Below are 20,326 nucleotides of genomic sequence, written 5' to 3' on the forward strand. Positions count from 1 at the left end.
GAAAATAAATTTTAAGATTAAAGTTAAGTTAGATATCAAATTAGTGTTTGAGACTATTTTGTTTATAAAATAAGAGACTCATATTAGTACAAAAATTTAATTATAAAATTTAAAAGATATACATACTCTATTTCTAGATTTAAACACATAACATTTTATAAAAAACATATACTTTTAACTATTTATATAAATAAATTATAATATCATTTTTTTTCATATATTCTAATTTTTTTTAATCATTTTAGCTATATATAGAAGGATGAGTTGAAACAAACAAGATATATATATATACACACACGCTGGCTTGCCTGTGAAACCTATAACCTAATTAAGAGAATTTTAATCATTTGGGTAATTTGTTGAAATTGTCAAGTGCATTTTATTTTGAGCTTAGATTCAAATTACACAATATTGTAAATATAATGAATAATTTATTAATTTATTTTTGTTGAATTGAGGCTTATGTGATCCATATCAAGTTTAAGAGAAATTCTTCGGCGTAAATCACAAGATAAAACATTTATCAACGCGTTTCGAACCAACTAGTGTGGTTCATCGTCAAGACAAGTTTTTAAATAAATTAAATTGAGAAAATCAACAAAGAGAAAACTTAATATTTATATATAAAATCTAATTTATATGAGTTATTTAAATAAATTTGATTAAAATTTTGATTAAAATATATAATTTTAGAATTTTAGTATTATATATTTTAATTAGGAGTAATTTAAAAATGTAATTTTTTATTTTTATTTTTTAATTATTATTATTTTTTATATAAAATTATTATAAAATTTAGTTAATTTTCATTATTAAATTGAATATATATATAAAAAGTCTTATAGTCATGTTGAATAATAACATCCAAATTACATTTAAGGGTGCCTTAACAATGCACCCATCACATCTATCCAAGGGATTTGAACCAATGACCTACTGCAAGGAGTGCCTTAACAATGCACCCATTCACCGTCAATCCAAAGCCCCTTGGGCAAACAATTAATATTTACAATTTCAATAAAAAAATTTAAATATTTCTAAACTTCAAACCAAATTAAATAAAAAATAATCTAAAAAATATAACAAGAAAATAGAAAAATTTGACAACTATTTTTTTGGTTAATTTTAATCAAAATTTAGAGAAATTTTTAAAAATTCGCGTTTATATGGTTTAATATACATAATTCAAATGCCCCCGAGGCTTTTCAGGTGCTGAATCTATTTATGCATTCAAAAATGTATTTTAAACAACAATAATTTTGAAATTGTATTGCCAAATTTTAGTGAATTCCAATTAAAAAATTATTTTATCTATAAATTAAACTACGCCCCTTTAAAATACGCCTCATTCATTATATGATACAAACAAAAATTATATCATACTTAAAAATTATAGAAATTATAAAACTAAAGTTGCAATATAAAATTGTTAATGTATTATATGAAAAGCAAGTCCAATGCATCTCCCACTGTAAGCCACCATCGTCTACTCCAGGAGACAACCGCCAATAGTCACATGGTTGCGATGAATAAAAAGGAGTTTGGATTAAAATCCCAAGGAAGGTCACCATTATAAAAGCAGGTGGAAAAAGAAAATGAGACCACTCACTGCTCTGTAATTCTCATTTGACGTTTTGGCAGATCCAATGCTACCAGAAACCGTTCTGCGAATGGCTAGCTGCAGGTCGCTGGCCATCTTCACACTGCCAATCCTGTTGATTCTGCTACAAATGGTGGCAATACAGGGATCGAACTCGCGACTTCCGTCTGCCTCCGGGCACGAGATGCCCAACGTAAACCGAACGGAATTGTCTCCGAGCGCCATGGACTTCTTCGGCCCCTCTGCAGCAACGGAAGAAAAGCACCCGTTTTCTGATCAAACCCGCGCGGGAGAACCGACGCCAGAGCCGTCAGAGGCAGGGGAGCGTTTACAGCATTCGTCCAGAGGTCTGAGCAAAGGCGCCGTCGCCGGAATTGCATTCTCTGTTCTGTTTGTGGTCGTTTTTGCGGTGGGAGGGAGCTACGTTTATGTGAAGCGCAGGGCTAATATCAGGCGGGCCAATTTCATGAGCACTCTGGTCTGATCTGTAGATTTGGCGTCATTTTCTGTGATTTTGGGGTTCTCTGGGATCGAACCGGGACAGTCTGGAACGAAAGCAGTCTGAACTGTGTTAAGAGTCCGAGGCCGATGGTCATATGGGGCTTAATGGCTTATTCAGCTTGCATCTAGAGTATCTTAGTGCTGGCATCTCCTCATGTATTTTTTCAGTGAAGTGAATTTTCTGATTGGGCATTTCAATTTTTTCAACATTTCATTCCTGGTCATGAAATTATGTTTGTAAGGATATCTTAATTATAATCAATTAGCTGATTAGGCGGACTGTCTTTCCACTTTACTTTCTTGCTTTCATGGAGTGCTGTCAATTCCACTTTTCTTTCTCACTTGACTTTACTTTACCTGGGCAATTAAAGATGGGCATGTAGTGCACTGGAGTTCACTTTTCCCTTTAATTGATTTAGAAATGCAATTAAATATTGCATATCAATATTCAATCTTTTGTTTGAGTTAGAATATATGTTAAAAATAAGCAGATGACATTTCTTTTCAAATATTTTATTAATTTTCAAACTTTCTTTTAAGGATGTGAATATTATAATTGTTTCAATGGTTTTTGAAAAGTATTAAATTGAAAATTATATTTTTTTTTTTATAAACTGAATTTTAATTTCAATTTGATTTTCCAAATTACTTTAAAAAACTTATAGTACTGCAATCAAATAATTAATTAAAGTTATCAATTTTTATATTCAATTAAAGTTATTTCGCCTGGGTAGGTAGAATTGTTGTAATTTATCTATTTTGGTTTTTATCTCTCCACTCAGATTTATTTTTTTGCAAGTGATATGACGACAAGAAATATTGTTATAATGGCTTCGTGTTTATGAATATTGTTATATAAATTCAATACCTTGTAGATGACATGATAATAAGAAATATTGTTATAATGACTTCTCACCTCTAAATATTATTATAAATTATTCTAAAACCATGCGATTATAAAATAAATAACACTTATTTATATATGTATAAATTTTGTTATTTTTATTATTACCTTATTCGGTATATGGTGAGTTCTAGGAAGAGTTGTCCATTAAAATTGACCAATATAGACCAATCAATACTCAAAATACATAATACTCATAAGAAAGACATATATTCCTCTATTATGTATATTTATTTACTTTGTGGTTTTGAGTGCGGTTGTTGGAAAATATAATCATTAAATTAAAAGATATATTCATCTATTATGTATATTTATTTACTATGTGGTTTTTTGAAAATATAATCATTAAAAATACTTCTTTATTTGGATTAAGTCAAATCTAACACCAATATTATATGAAAAAACCATGTATAAACTTAGAAAATGATGTGGCCAAAACTAAAAGGTGATTAACATTTACCATTATCTACTATTTCCATTTCTTTCTTTAAAAATGCAACCAACATAATTATTTTTTTCAAATTTTAAGGTGCCAAGGCTAACTTGACTAGCCACCGAAATAGGCTCTAATTGAACCAATTTATAATAGAGATGAGGCGTTTTGAATTTAAACTGAACCAGGGATGCTTTTCCTTGCCAAATGTGCCACTATTAGGAAATGTCCCTCTTCAGTCTCATTTGAATGAAATAGGTAGAAAGAAAGGCTGCCACTCCCACTTCCACTTCCACAGTTATGTCCACAATATTGCAAGTCTTACTAGTGGCATCTCCCATTTGGGATTTGGTTCCACACTTCTACCAGAGGAGAAAGGTATCCAGGTTCCCAGTGGCCTCCATTTTCACCTCGCTCCAAATCCATGATCCTTTTGTACCCTCACTAATCAGACCTGTAAAATCTTCCATCTGTCACACAGGAAAGGCATTGCCTCATTGATTTGCAAGTTTCTGTGTGCATTGTTTATATCAGGGTTTTGCTGAAAGGATACAATTTTTATTTAAGGAAATGATACCAAACCTTGGGTAAGTATCTACTATTTACATTATTGTAAAGAGCTTGAGAATGTGGAAGGAAGGTGAAAGGTCATTGAACTGCCATTCCCTTGAGATTCCAAGAATTGTTTTGCAACCCTCGTGCACATGTCATGTGTTAGTCTATATTGCAATGTGTGTTGTTACTGTTGATTTTATGTTTAGTGGCAAAATTCACAAATATCAATACACCAAGTGAAACACAATTGTTTCAATGAAAATATTCTTAAGTAAACCAATGAAAAGATACTGTAAAGAAGAGTACATTAGACTATAATAAGTTGAACATATTTCAGATTAAATGATAGCTAATGTAAAGTTCAACATACTCAAGTTGACATTCGGAGAACATTTAATTTTTTAACCAACCCAAAGGGGGCTTGACAAAAATAACTTTGAGCCCTTTGGAATTTTTACACCAAGATTGAGCTTCATTATTTCCATAGCTGAAATTGACATTGAAATAACTTTGAGCCCTTTGGAATTTTTACACCAAGATTGAGCTTCATTATTTCCATAGCTCAAATTGACATTGAAATAAAATTACAAGATAACTAATAAATCAACTAGTATATTAAGGTTGGCATTTAGCGTAGGCATTCACCCTTCAACAAACCAAAGGTGGCTTAACAGAATTAACTTTAAGTCCCTTGGCATTTTTACAAAGAGACTGAGCTTGTTTATTTCCATTGCTCAAATTCACATTCTCCAATTTGATAGCTTCATAGGGAAAACTTTTACTACAACTTAAATTAATGGCCTCCAGTGTTATTGAGGTTCCCCTTATGTTTTTGTATGAGACATCAATGATCTTGACATTCATATTAGATTCTTGCACAACCAAAGCCAATATTTACAACAAAGTAAGTTATAAAACTAAAGCCAGTCTTAACAGTGAAACCAAAACTGGAAAATAAGTCGCAGAACTTCTGTGGTCATATGATACTTCAATCTTCAAGTGCCATATAGAAAAAAAAAATCTAGCAATAAAATAAAATAAAGGGAAAATGTTTAGATAGAAGGAGAATGATGATCACCTGGGCAATACAACCTGGGCAATAGTATTGGTCAATGATGATTGGATTCCTTACATTGTCTGGCTGAAGGTAGGTTGCTACCTATCGGATATGCTGCAACCACAACTTTATTACTTATATCTGTTGAAGTAACAACTGCTTCCAGATGCTTCCATGTCATTTCACGCCTTTATTGTGCTCCTTTTGCCTTCGCTTCCTCTTCATGAAACTCACTCTGGCAGTCCTAGAAAAGTTCATAAAACATTTTTCTTACGGACAGCCTGATTTCAATGCTTCTTTGTATTCCTTTCCAAAGAGGAAAAAATAAGTGGCGAAATGACATATTTGTGTTGGCCAAGAAAACTTATAGCTATCAAATAAAAAAATAAAACATATAATGTGATCATTGTTCCACAAAAATAATCCCTCTCAGCCACCTGGCAGTGGGAACTATTGAGGCAACATTCAATTGGCCGAAACAAGGGAACCATGTACCTTTGAAACTAAGTTGCATGGGCAGCTTCCAGAACTTCTTTGAACTCTCCTACCTAATTGTTTGTGACTAAGCCAGTACTCGACTAATGCATCATGATTTTGTTTATGAAGAGCTTGAAATCCAACGACCACTCTGTGATTAAGAAAAGAGAAGGATATCAGTGATCTTGACATTCATATTAGATTCCTGCACAGCCAAAGCCAATATTTACAACAAAGTGAGTTATAAAACTAAATCCAGTGTTAAAAGTGAAACCAAAATTGGAAAATAAGCTGCAAAACTTCTATGGTGATATGATTTCAATGCTTCTTTGTATTCCTTTCCAAAGAGGGAAAAATAAGTGGCGAAATGACATATTTGTGTTGGCCAAGCAAACTTACAACTATCAAATCAGAAAATCAAACATATAATGTGATCGTCATTCCACAAAAATAATCCCTCTCAGCCACCTGGTAGTGGGAACTATTGAGGCAACGTTCAGTTGGCCGAAATAGGGGAACCATGTACTTTTGAAATTAAGCTACATGGGCAGCTTCCAGAACTTCTTTGAACTCTCCTACCTAATTGTTTGCGACTAAGAATGTAAAACACATTTCTCTTTTTGGAACTTCAAATTATCATGGATAAAGAATATGCACCGGACCATCAGCAAATGGAAAACTAAATCGTCTCAACCCAGATTTACTTCTCGGCCAATCCCTTAGGGACAACGAAGAAGTGGTTCCGGGTGAAAACATTTAACAAATTTAAGAACTTTTGAAAAAGAAACTCACACAATCAACCCATTCAGAACCTTGGTAGTCGATATTCCCTTGAGATTCCAAGAATGGTTTTGCAACCCTTGTGCACATGTCATGTGTTAGTCTATTATCAATCCAATACATGTATGGTGTATATATTATTTGTTAGTATGTGTACGATACTAAGATATATATATATATCTTAGCATAACAATCCAATTTGTACTAGTTTACTTTAAAGATTTGAATTGTGATGGATATAAAATTTTAGAAAGATGATATGTAGTGAATAGTAGTTTGAGAACTTTGAATCCAACAAAATTAGCTGCATTCAACAAAATTTACAAGTAGACTTTCATGTCATTTTGTTTAAATTTCCCTGTACACTATAAAATCAACTTATCAAACCAGTACATGGTTGGTGTATATATTATTTGTTAGTATGTGAAAGATACATATGTCTTAGCATAACAATCCAATTTGTACTAGTTTACTTTTAAGATCTAAATTGTTATGGCTAAAAATGTTTAGAAAGCTTATATGTAGTGAAGAGTAGTTTGAGAGCTTTGAATCCAACAAAATTAGTTGCATTCAACAAAATTTACAAGCATAATTTCATGTCATTTTGTTACAATTGCCTAGTACACTTTAGAATCAACTCCTTTTCCAAGAGCAATGGAAAATCCAACATGTAAATATTGCCATGTGAATCCTAATCTTGGGATTGCCAGGTCTAGCAGCGAAATTCTGCTCTGTGAGCATAAGAGGAGTGCTTCTAAATTGGGTGTCTAGTAACTCAATTTCAAAAACCTTTTATGGGGCAAGTGATATAGAGATAATCCTTAAGGGAAACATTTTTTTAGGTATAGATCCAATATTTTATTTGGATAACTTTTCATTCCAGGGCTGATGCATCCTTTTGAAGATGGAGATGGATTGACAACGATGTGCTTTTCATGATGTGAAAGGTTTGTACGACCTGAATGCTACACAAACTCTGCAGGTGACAAGAATGTGCCATGGCACACACAAACTATACTAACCTCATCTCTGCTATAGCTATACAAGAATCTACTGATTGTTTTCCCATTTGGGCCTAGTCCAGTAGTTGAAACACAGTGCATTTTGGGCAATGAGGATTGAGTTGGAGGCCCTTTATCTTTAGAAATATTTGGATTACCTGTTTTGTCTATTGTAGAATTTGAAGTAGATACTTGTTGGGAGGACTTGGTGAAAGACGAGGCTTCTATGAGTTGTCTTTCATGTGTGGTTGTTGTCGTTGAAGTTGCCAGTGAAAATTGAGCTGTATTAGGTCCCTATACTACTAGTGTAACCCCTTATTGTTATTAGTACAACCACCTTAGTATATTGTTTTGCCCATGTTGTCCCCATATTGTTATTATTGTGCCCTTACATTATTATTGTTATGTCGGCTTTGATTATATTATGACCCCTTAGACTCCTATATATAAAAAGGAGGTCTTGTCATTTGTATCATCCAAGAATTGTTCATTTGTGTAATGTAAAGGAGGTTGCCCCCTCGAAGAGGCTTATGTCTAAGGCGTTCATCTATCTTTTCTATATTTTTGTGAGCTGGTTTCATAACATTTGGTATCAGAGCTTTGGATTCTAGGGTTTCGCTGCTCCAAATAGGTCATCATGGAATTTTCGCTATAACTTTTCTTCTGTGACGTTTCAGAAGGAAAAAAAAAACCCATTTGAGAAGAAATCGTGCTGAACCTCCGGTCCGAATTTCAGATTTTGTCTCGCTATATTTTCGTAGATATGATCTGAGGAAGTTAGAAATTTTGCAAACTCCCGAATTACATTCCAAACAAGTGACCAGGGGAAAATCGTCATAACTTTTGTTCTGAGCATCAACTTTAATAGCATGATAAAGATTCTAAATAAAGAACAACGGGGTGTAATTGCACAATTATGTTCACTAGAGGATCCCACATCGAAATCATGTATTTCTCCAGATCTCCAAAACGTTTTGGACAATCATTCCAAGGTATTTGAGACTCCTAAAGGCCTCCCACCTATTCGTGATCATGATCATGCTATTCATTTGATTCCACGAAGTGTTCCTCCAAACATCAGGCCTTACATATATCCATATGCCCAAAGGAATGGGAACTCATTCAAAAGTTACAGAAGATCCCAGTTCAAACAATATTGCGAGAACTTGACAAGGAAGGAAAAATCATATTGGAACCTGAAGCAGTCACAGAATTGAGAAATCAAAAGCTACGAAATAGATCAATTTCAGAGTATCTCATCAAGTGGAAGAACTTACCCGTTGAAGATTCCACATGGGAGGACAAGAATTTATACAAAAGCATCAAGATCTACTCAAGCGTTGAGGACAACACTTTTTGAAGGAGAGGGGCATGTTAGGTCCCTATACTACTAGTGTAATCCCTTATTGTTATTAGTACAACCACCTTAGTATATTGTTGTGCCCATGTTGTCCCCATATTGTTATTATTGTGCCCCATAGAAGTCCACTATTGTTATTATTGTGCCCTTACATTATTATTGTTATGTCGGCTCTGATTATATAATGACCCCTTAGACTCCTATATATAGAAAGGAGGTCTTGTCATTTGTATCATCCAAGAATTTTTCATTTATGTAATGTAAAGGAGGTTTCCCCCTCGAAGAGGCTTATGTCTAAGGCATTCATCTATCTTTTCTATCTTTTTGTGAGCTGGTTTCATAACAAGCTGTAACAGAAGGTGCCTTTTCAAGAGCAACATCAGTGGATTTAGGAGGCTCTAGTTGACTAGAAGCACTCAATTCTGGTGAACCCATAGTTTGTTCCTGCATATTGCTCAGAGAAGAAACCCTATTCAAAGGTTTTGACGCAGAAGATGCATTGGATTGACTCAGAGTATCGTTGCTACTTGTCCCTGTGAAAATAAAAGGATATATAGTCAGCCCAAATGATGATTAAAATCAAACCAAATGTTTCCTCCAACTATATTAATCAAATGAGTAACCTAAAGTAATTCATAGAATATAAACAGTGATAATTTACTTGCCAGAAATGTATGTTACTTCAAAAGGGTGCCACTGTTTTAGTGGCTAAATGCAAACAATATAAAGTGTATCTCCCAGTTTTTGGAACGTGTCATATTCCATAGGACATTCAAATCAAGGTTCAATACCAGTAAACATATCTATGAATGGGGTTCTAGCACCATGCCAAATGGATCCAAAACGTAAAGAAGAGCAGATGTAGCATTTATGAGAATTAAACAACCCTTCATACTAGGAACAAGGCCATCATATTCAAAGCAGGATAATCTAAGCACTTGCAAAAACATTTTTTCTCTAGAGTAGTGCTTCCCTACATCTTAACTATGTCTCTAAGCCTACTGTGCATGCAATAATATGCAAGTGTGTTCCAGAAAGGAAAAAAAAATACTATAAATGAGACTCCTAAGCAATGTCATACAAGGTTTCATTCATCAAGTAGTTTCTACAATTAACTTATGGGAAAGATAACCAGACAAACAAGTTCTCATAAGATTCCAATGACTCTGAACTATCAAAAAAATAGTTTGGGGGAAAGACTCTGAACTATCAAAAAAACAGTTTGGGGGAAAGACTCCGAAATATCAAAAAAACAGTTTGGGGGAAAGAGAAAAATGATTTCTGGAATATCTAAGCTATTAATAGTTTGCAAAAATCAGCATTGGCTGAAAATCAGAGGGGGTTATTAACTCAAGCAATTGGCAAAATCAGGAAAACATTTGCAAAACTTCACATGCATAAATAAGGACCTGAAAGCTCAGTGAACCTAGCAATCTGAAAAAAATGGAAAAAATGGATATTTTTGCAACACTACTAAAAACCCTTCTCATGATACTAATACTGTGAGACTACAATAGAGAATTATGATATAAATTTGACTAAATTCAGAAATCTTCTAGCAAGTGGATTCCAGTGAACAAGATCAGTTCATGAAAACAATGGATGCCTATTTTCTTTACTTGTCACGCAAATCATGATTCCAGTGAACCTTGAAGTACAATCAGAACACAAATGACTTCTTCCCCAAATTGAAGCATCCCTCTAATATAAAAAGAGAGTTAACAAAGAAAAATATATCCCTCTAATCTAAAGAGAGAGTTAACAGAGAAAAATATCGAAGACAAACAAGAGAGGTTGCAGTGAAAAATATCAAAGACAAACAAGACAGATTACAAAGAAAAATATCGAAGACGAACAATCTTCTCAACATTTTGCATCTCATAGATGATCCCAGCACACACCCATATGCAATTATTGCATAGAACAAGCTAGAGAACTAACTGAGGATATATGTGCCAGGATATGTGAATTAATGCTGTTGTGCTCGGTAACTATGAAAAATGACCTTGAAAAGAAGCTATCTAATCCGTCTAATCTTATTGCGAACTTCCCTCTGGTGCCTGATTAAAGTGATAGAGGGAGTCAGATTTAGATTTCTCATAAGCCTGGAGTTTTGGTTAAATTTTGAATGATCTGGATCAATTCAGAATTGAGGTAAGGTAGACAAAATCCCCCAAGTGCATCATTCCACGAAGCATAATGCAAGGACCTTGGAGCATGGTGGGACACTGCCCATGCCTGAAATTCTGAATTCTTATCAGGTTTTTCAGTAGCATCGTTAATTCTTATCAGGTTTATGCAAAAAATAGAGCCTGTTTTCTACAAGATTAGCGATATCAATCCCAAAGATTAGCGATCTCAATCCGTAATCTAGGGAAAAAGGGAGGGAGAAGAGGATATTTTAAAGTGACAGATACTAGTATAAGAAACAAAACATTTATCATTTATTGTTTCTCATCCAAAACCACCACACATACCAGAGAGGAGGGGGAGACCAACACAAACCACAACACATCCCAGACCAACCAACCATGGCACTAATTCTGTAGTAACCGCTATTGGTGATAACGTTCATGCTACAGAGGTATTGATGAATTTGAAACGTTAGTTTTAGTTCAAAATGCCAACTACACTGATTATATGCAACAACTAAGTCAGGGACGCTGGCCTTTCAGGATTAAATTTTTAAAATATCAACCTTTCAGTCAGGATTTCTATGTTTCATTCACAACAACACACAAAACAATATAAAAATCAAGATCAAGACTGAAACTATTTGAAATAACATATACATTTCAGTGAAAATATACAATACCTTGAGAAGACCTGCTTTCATAGTCCGAGATTGTCGATGAGCTCCTGCCTGAAGATGCCCCTGAAGCATGGGAAGATTGCATACGCCCTGTCATCAACGGGGCTTGTGAGTCTACAACCCAACTCGATGTGTTACGCATACAGGTATTTGTAAAAGAGGAAATGGGCGAGTAGCCATAGGTCGGAGAACACTAGGTGGCATTTGGGGAATAACTCCACCACCCTTGGAAGTTTCACGGGTTGTTGGAGGTCCCCAATAAGGCATCATGTATGGGAAGGGAAAGCCCATAGGCAATGGCATAAGCTGACTGCCAGGAAGTAGTGGGGAAGGGTAAGTAATCAGTAGAATAGGGAATGATGGAAGATTTAACAATTTTAAGATTTTTTGAAAAAGAAACTCATGCAATCAACCCATTTAGAACCTTGGAAGTCAATACAGTGTTGAAAATCTATGGTAAATGTAACCTACAGGAATCCAGTAGATAACCCCAATAGCTAAGGGAGGTCTCGTAAGGAGCTACAAATGGTAAGATTCAAATATAAACCAAAAAAATATATTGCCCAAACTTGTAGTAAATTGTATGGTGCAACCAGTTCGTAACCTCTGTAAATATGATTAATATAATTATTGAATTGAGGATATAAAAGGGGTATATATTATCCCTTGTTCCTGTGGGACCCCCTATATTGGTGAGACTGGTCGCTCCATTAATCAAAGGATTAGTGAGCATGCAACTGACCTTAAACGTAGGAGAACCAAGTCTTCTGCTTTAGCAGAACATGTAGAGAAAACCAAACATCATGTTTGTATTGAGGAAGCTAGTGTTATCGCTAGAGTTTCGCAGTTCCATCACCGGAAATTTAGGGAAGCCCTTGAGATCGAAAAAAGGCCGAGCAATGTTAATAGAAAGGATGGCTGGAAGATCAGTAGTTGTTGGGTCCCATCACTCTCTTCCTAGTCGTTTTCTTCCCTTCCTCCCCTCCCTCGTTTATAGCTTGTTCTTGTATCCTTTGGCCTTTGTTCTTTGAATAAGGTATTTTAATAGCATTTAGTTTATGCTATTGTTTTATAATAATAATAATTTTAACTTAATTAATCAAAGAAAAATAATTACTTTAATATTGAAATCAATCTATGATTTAACAATTAAATAAACAATTAATTAAATCTAAATATTTAAATTATTATAGTTTCTAATATTTATATATTTATATATTTTCATTAAATAGTTAATACCTTTTTTAACTAACTATTAATTTAATAATCATTTAAATTAATATATATATATATAATAAAATTTTATAAAATAGTTAAAACCTCTGTGTAATTTCATATATCCTTTTGACTTCTAATTTAATAATTATATAGCTAAGTATCTTTTTTTTCCCATGGAAAAATTAGTAATTTCATTAATAGAAAGAAATTACATTTTGTAGATGCATATGCATATTCCGATATTTCTATCGACAGAAACTGATCCAATGAAACATCAAAGCCTACTACCTCATCCATAGTGAGGTAGTAGCCCAAACAGAGTCAGAGAAGAGTCCAAAAATGAAACAAAAGTACGACAATGTAAATATTATCTTAATCCACGCAAGGAGATAATACCAAAAATATGTTCTGTGCCAATCATAATGACCACATAATAGATCATAAACAACAATATAAATATGTACAATAATCTGAAAATAGTGTCCCATGATTAAACCAAAATGTCCATAAAAGGTCTGTGATAGTACTGGTAGAGTTTTCCATCGATCTGTTCACTGATCAACCAGATGCCCTGCTCCAAGATCGCGCCTTCTTTGGAAAGATGGTCAACCTCTGTGTTCCACTCCTTGTAGATATGATTACATGAAAAAAAATCAAAATTGGAGATCAATCTTAATGCTTCATCAAGTATGTGTCTCAATGAAAAAGATCAGCAATAAGAATGCTTATCCAACCAGTCATAGACAATCTTAGAGTCACCGAACAGTTGTAGAGCATGACAGTTCTTCTCCAAGGAAAATCGGTTGATATAAAAAGTTGTTGAAAGTTCTGCGAAGTTATTTGTTCCCCTTCTCAACCCCATAGAAAGACTGTAAGAGTGCCTCCCAGATATGTGCAGAGTAGCTCCCCCCCCCCCACAACCTTCATCTTGGGCAGCCCCATCAAAATATGCCCAGGGTCGATTGGGTTCCATCTGTTCTTGAGAAATGATCCAGGCTCTAGTGGGGGATGGGTCATCAGGGATAAGGTCATAATCCGCTTTGATCATGGCAGCAATGATAGTCCACCTAGGAGGGGAATCTTGAAATATTAAATGATTGCGAGCAATCCAGATAGCCCAACAAAACAACAAGGGGAGGTTCCTCAATTTGTGGGGGATAACTGTGGAAAACCAATTGTTCCAGGCATCGATCAGTGTGCCCGGTTTCCAGTTACAGTTTGAGGGTATAGCGACAGTCACAAGATTCCATAGATGGCGAATGACATGGCAGTTCAAGAATATGTGGGAAGCAGATTCACCATCCATGTGGCAGAAATGACACCAGTGAGGGCCATGGAAGGATCTCTTTGTTAGGTTATCCCCCGTGGGAATTTTATTTCTCAGAATGCATCACAATAATAATTTGGATTTTGGTGGCGCCTTGAGCTTCCAGAGGTGTTTCCACCACTAGCGTAGAATGTGTGGCTTTCGCAGATCTGCCAGAACAATGTAGCCCTCCTTGGGCATATATCTCCCTGATTTCGCCAGTCCCCAGATAATCTCGTCATCACCATCTGTTATTCGGATATGAGCCTCTAGGAGGGCTTGTACATAGTCCCTCCAATTCTGTTGCCAAGGAAGAGGTATGTTGAGTTGAAGATCTGTTTTCCATGCCTGATGAAGAAATGAGGAGTTGTGCTCATCAGCAATGTGTGCAAGGTGTGTAATATGTTGCTCCCTTAGGTGCGTTAAGAGATCCGGAGGTAATCTGTGCACATTTCCACATCCAACCCACGGGTCTATCCCAATCCGCACCCTGTTCCCCAAATGGATTCTCCAAGTGATGCCTGAGTGGATGGGATCCAAAGCTTTCAGGAAAGCCTTCCAAATTATTGAAATACCGATATAGAGTCTAACTGGTCTTCTGATCCATTCCAGTACCTGCGTGGGGGTGATATATTTCGAGTAGGCCACCCTCTTCCACAAACTGTTTGAAGCTATCAATTGCCAGCCCAGCTTTGCTGCCAGGGCTGGGGAAAAATCATCAAGCTTTTTGAGTCCCCAGCCACCCCATTTTTTGGGGAGTGTGAGTGCATCCCACTTTGCCCAAGCATATATTCTTCCTGGTTGATTACCTCTCCATAAGAATCTACAACATAGATTTTGTATCCTTGTCAAAATGCCCCGAGGAATCCAGGCCAGAGCCATCCAATAAACCGGGGTCGCTTCCAGTACACTCTTGATGAGTGTCAATCGGCCTGCACGAGATAAGAATCTTAAGTACCATATGCTGAGCCTTTTTTCCAGCTTAACAATGAGCCAAGTCCAATCTACAATCTTGTATATTTCAGCCCCTCCTCTAGAGCCATCGATGTAAAGTTAAATATGTGGAGAGCAAAATGAAGTTCATTCTGTGAGCAGGCTGCTATCGTTAAAGTAGATTTTCCATCATTAATGATCATCCCTGTGGCCTTCTGAAATAAGGAAAATATATCTCTGCTCGAAGTCAAATCCCCCATGCTTCCATTGAGAAATACCAACATGTCATCCACGAACAGGAGGTGTGTAAGTGTGCAATCATCTGTAATCTTAATACCAATGAGTCTACCTCTTCTATAAACTTTCGTTATTATTCGCCCAAGTCCTTCCATGATCAAGAGGAAAAGCAGAGGTGAGAGTGGACACCCCTTACGCAAACCATGAGCTGAGGTGAAGAATGGGGATGCACTCCCATTGACCAATACACTGAAAGGTATGTTAGTGATGCATCCCATAATCCATTTAATGAATACAAAAGGAAAACCAAGGTGGGTAAGAAGCATTCTCAGATATAACCAATTCACCCTGTCAAAAGCTTTGGATAAATCCACTTTCATTATCATGCCTTTGCCTTTTTCGCTGTGGAGAGAGTGTAATACTTCCTGTGCTGTCCCAATCGCCTCATGTATTTGCCTGTCCTTCAGGAATGCAAATTGTTCAGGCAAGATGTGCTTCGATAAGATCGACTTCAATCTGTTCGCTATAATTTTGGCAATTATCTTGTACAAACAATTACAGAGTGAAATGGGGCGGAATTCTTCAAAAGTGGATAGATTGTCAACCTTCGGGATTAGGGCAATGAATGTCGATGTAATGGCCGATTCCAATCGACCCGATACCCTTGAATCCTCCACCACGCTAAGGAGATTCGGTCCAATCACCTCAAAAAATGCCAAATAAAATTCGATGGACCATCCATCAGGTCTTGAGCTGTTGTCCTTGCTAAACCATTTTAATGTGGCCTCCAACTCCTCCATATAAACCTCCTATGCCAAATCCTCTTCATCCTCTTGCTCCGCATATCTAGGGAACATCTGGGCAACCCTGATAATTTCTGCTAAATTAGCCACCCTGGGGTCACTATAGGCACTTTTGAAGTGCGAGCTTGCAAGTGCGGCGAGCTGAGGGAAAGTGTTTGCTGTCCTTCCCTGTTCATCTTGCATTTGCCAAATAGTGTTAATAGCTTTCCGCCCATTAGCAAACTTTTGAAATTTTTTTGTATTTGCATCCCCCTCCTGTGTCCAGATGGCCCTGCTCCTCAATCTCCATTTGTCTTCCCTTTCTTTGAGAATCTTACCACGGGTAGAGTAGAGGGATGTGATGTTATTCTTGTGTTCCTATGGTTTGTATAGACCTCCCAGCTCATTTTCAAAAACCTCCAGTTCATTCTCAATCTGTCTCAGCACTTGATCATCCTGTAATATTTTTTGATGGGCCCAGATTTTGGACATCTTTTTCAACTCTGCTAGGTTACGAATAAAACCAGCAATAGCTGTGCCTCTAACCCCTGGTGGGTTTGTTTTCCAGAAATCAGTGACCATGTTGATATATGATGCATCCTTGAGCCAGGTAGAATTGAATTTGAAAGGACCCTTCGGTCTGTCCCTTCCACTTTCCATTTCCATATAAATAGGCAAGTGGTCTGAGAGCCCACTTGTCCCTACCCATTGCCTTATATTGAGTCCCAATTCCATAATCTGTTCCTTTACAAGAAATCTGTCCAGTCTCCTTGCAATTCCATTACCCCCAACCCTATTATTCCTCCAAGTGGCTTGTAATTTTGTAGCTGGGATGCCTATCAGATGGTGTTGTTCCAATTTGGACGAGATGTAGTCTGAGAGTTCATCCCCTTGTGCACGATGTCCCCAAGATTCAGCATGTCCTACGGAGAAATTTAGGTCCTCTCCATCTATCAAATTATCAATTGAAAATAGTTCCAATCCAAGAAGGCGATCCCAGAAAACAGGGCGATTTAGGCAAGGTCCATATATATTGATAATTCTGAAGGGGATCCCCATCTCAGCAGAGTGTACATCTGCCCCAATGAAACCCTTTCCCCCCATCCATTAATTTCCTTGATAGTATGAGTATTTAAACCCATAGCTAGTCCTCCAGAACGGTCGTGGGCATCTAATCTCGTAAATATCCAGCCCGGCAGAGTGTGTTCAAGGGTACAAGCTATATCACTTGCAGGACCCAAGGTCTCCTAGAGGAAAATGATATCCAAAGAGTCGGCAGAGAGTAACCAATGGAGTGCTAGTTTTTTCTCGGGTCTAGCAAGCCCTTTGCAATTGTAGGATAGAATCTTCATGGAGGGGGTTCCAATGGGGTTGTTCTTGCTCTAAAAACCCCAGTGATAGTAGATTGCTTTCCCAAAGAAATGTCAACATCAGATTGTGCTTGTGCATTTTTGAGCTCGGAGGGACGGCCTCGAGAGGCCTTTGAAGGGGGTGGGGATGGAGAATATCCAGTCCAACTTGGTCCTGTGCCAAATGCCTCGATCTAGATCGAGTATTGTATCTAGGGCCTAAGGTTGTAATCAATGAGGTTGAGGGCTGCGGAGGAGGGGTGCAAAAGAGTGCGGGGGGAGTGGGGGGGAAGGAGGTGAGGGGGGGAGCAATGGCACATAAACTTGGAGCAGGGGTCTCGATAGGGAAATCAGTACTCGGACCCAATAACTGTTCAGATATTGAATTTTGAATATTAGAAAAGCATCGTGTGGTGGGTAAGTGAAAGGAGTTCATACCCGATGTATTGGAGTCACCCAATGCCGCCGCAGTAGTGCCAGGAACTGGAGGAGGGGGGCGATGAGGCGGTCGACCACGATTCCTCGGAGTGTTCTGAGTAGGTTCCGTAGACTGCAAACCAATGCCCGAAAATGTGCCTGTTCCTCCAGAATGAGGAGTAGAAATCCTGTGAAAATCCTCTGATGCACGAGGTTGTACCTCCCTAGCTGGGTCTCCATGTGATAGAGCTTCCTATTCTTGTGGTACCTGCGAAAAATTTCTCGCTGACTTCCTACTATTCCACTTGTTCAAAGGGCAGTATTTGAGAAGGTGCCCCACCTTATCGCAGCGCCTACATCTGAAAGGTACCCCCTTATAGTCCAACATTTGTCTCCTTGCTGCATGCCTCCACTGTATGTTAATATACTCCGGAAACCCATCTGAGGTCCATGTGTACTAATATTCTGGCATAAGCCATTCTTCCTGTCAAGATAAAAGGTTCATCGTGAGTAAGGTACGAGCCCATGGCGTCCCCAATTTGTCTGAATATCTGCTCTGTCCAGAAGTGATAGGGAAGACCCAGAAGTCATACCCAAATCGGTCCAGCCCCCGCCTTTTCCATCTCTGGATCAAACATCAGAGTCCACCTTCGAAGGAGGATTGGTGCTTGATCAATGTGTGATATGGTAGAGAGGACCCAATTAGTATGAGTAAGGCTTTTGAAACGCAGTGCAAACTAGCCCCTCACAAAGGTTTATACTCGAGGGGGTTCCGATAGATGGTGACCCCATACCTCCATCGTCCATTTCTGTAGCCTCTCTACGTTGTAGTGTCTGCCTCTAACACACCCTATCAGAGCCTTTTTTGCCGAGTCCATCACCTCACAGAAAGGAGTGTTCTCGGCCAATTTTAGGAAGATTTCGTTGCTGCTTTGAGGGAGGCATTTTTTCCTTTTTGAAATCCCTGTTAATTTGTTGCATGTTCCAGCCGCCACCCTATCCTCTTGTGCATCTGCGAGTGCGGCGGAGTCCCTCCTCACCAATGGCTCTTTTGCCCTAAGGTTGTCAAAATACCCTGAAAAAATGCCTATCCCCGTGAAGTTGCCCTGGGGAGGGTTTCCTGTGTCTGTTGGAGCAGTAAGAACCGGTGTTCGGCAATCCTGTGTTGAAGGATGCCCCTCCAAGGGTTTATCTGCCTCAAACCCCACAAGGTTCAAACCCAAATCAGGCCCTAGGGTTTGTGTGTCTGGCGCTCGTCCACAAATGACCTCCGTTAAGGGTTCCGCGAGATGAGTAGGGCATGTGTATTCTCGGATGGCCGTTGCTTCTGTAGCAATCGAGATAGAGGGTATATGCTATTGAGAGAGTGAAGGTAGGGCATCGACCTCTGCAACAAGTTCGTGCTCAAATGATAAATAATCATCCACATTGGACGGTCTGTGGCCAAATCGGCAGATTTTCTGAAGTACCCGCAGAAAAAACGTCTTTGACCTCCATAACTGTCAAAAACCCGAGCTGATAGCTGCCTGTAGGTATGTCGGTGGGGGACCAAAAACCGTCTAGGGGAAAACAAATAAACTTAACCAGTCGTAACCGCAAACAACTATAGAAAAACTTGAGAAAGCCACGAATGATCCTTAAACTATAACGAGGCTCCTTCCTGTTGTTCTCAGGTCCAAGTAACAGGTTTCATTCACTGTGCTCCCTGCCCTAATCCCTAGTTTTGTTCATTGGGCTTGATGCCCTAACCCCAATCACCTGTGTCTGCCATTGTTCCTTCACCTTAACTAACTATCATTTTAATATTAAATTAAACCCCTCTAAGGGTTTATCCGCCTCAAACCCCACAAGATTTGAACCCAAATTAGGCCCTAGGGTTTGTGTGTCCGGCGCTTGTCCACAAATGACCTCCGTTAAGGGTTCCGTGAGATGAGTAGGGCATGTGTATTCTCGTATGGCCGTTGCTTCTGTAGCAATCGAGATAGAGGGTATATGCTATTTAGAGAGTGAAGGTAGGGCATTGACCTCTGCAACAAGTTCGTGCTCAAATGATAAATAATCATCCACAGTGGACCCGGTCTGTGGCCAAATCGGTAGATTTTCTGAAGTACCCGCGGAAAAAACGTCTTTGACCTCCATAATTGTCGAAAACCCGAGCTGATAGCTGCCTGTAGGTATGTCGGTGGGGGACCAAAAACCGTCTAGGGGAAAACAAATAAACTTAACCGGTCGTAAACGCAAATAGCTATAGAAAAACTTGAGAAAGTTGCGAATGATCCTTAAACTGTAACGGGGCTCCTTCTTGTTGTTCTCAGGTCCAAGTAATAGGTTTCATTCACCGTGCTCACTGCCCTAATCCCCAGTTTTGTTCACTGGGCTCGATGCCCTAACCCCAATTGCCTATGTCCGCCATTGTTCCTTCACCTTAACTAACTATCATTTTAATATTCGATTAAATTAACTTATTTTAATTAAATCTGGTTATGCCCCAGGTCAAGTCCAACTAACCATTTCCCAGTCAAATTTAGCCGTTAGTCATTATAGCCATTGGAGGTTCTGCTCTGACTATTTAACATGCAAAGATGGATCTGATTCTTCAACTTG

This window comes from Pinus tabuliformis, chromosome J (assembly GCF_031772625.1).
Source record: "Pinus tabuliformis cultivar Carrire ecotype Pingquan chromosome J, CPIR1, whole genome shotgun sequence".
NCBI classification, from domain to species: domain Eukaryota; kingdom Viridiplantae; phylum Streptophyta; class Pinopsida; order Pinales; family Pinaceae; genus Pinus; species Pinus tabuliformis.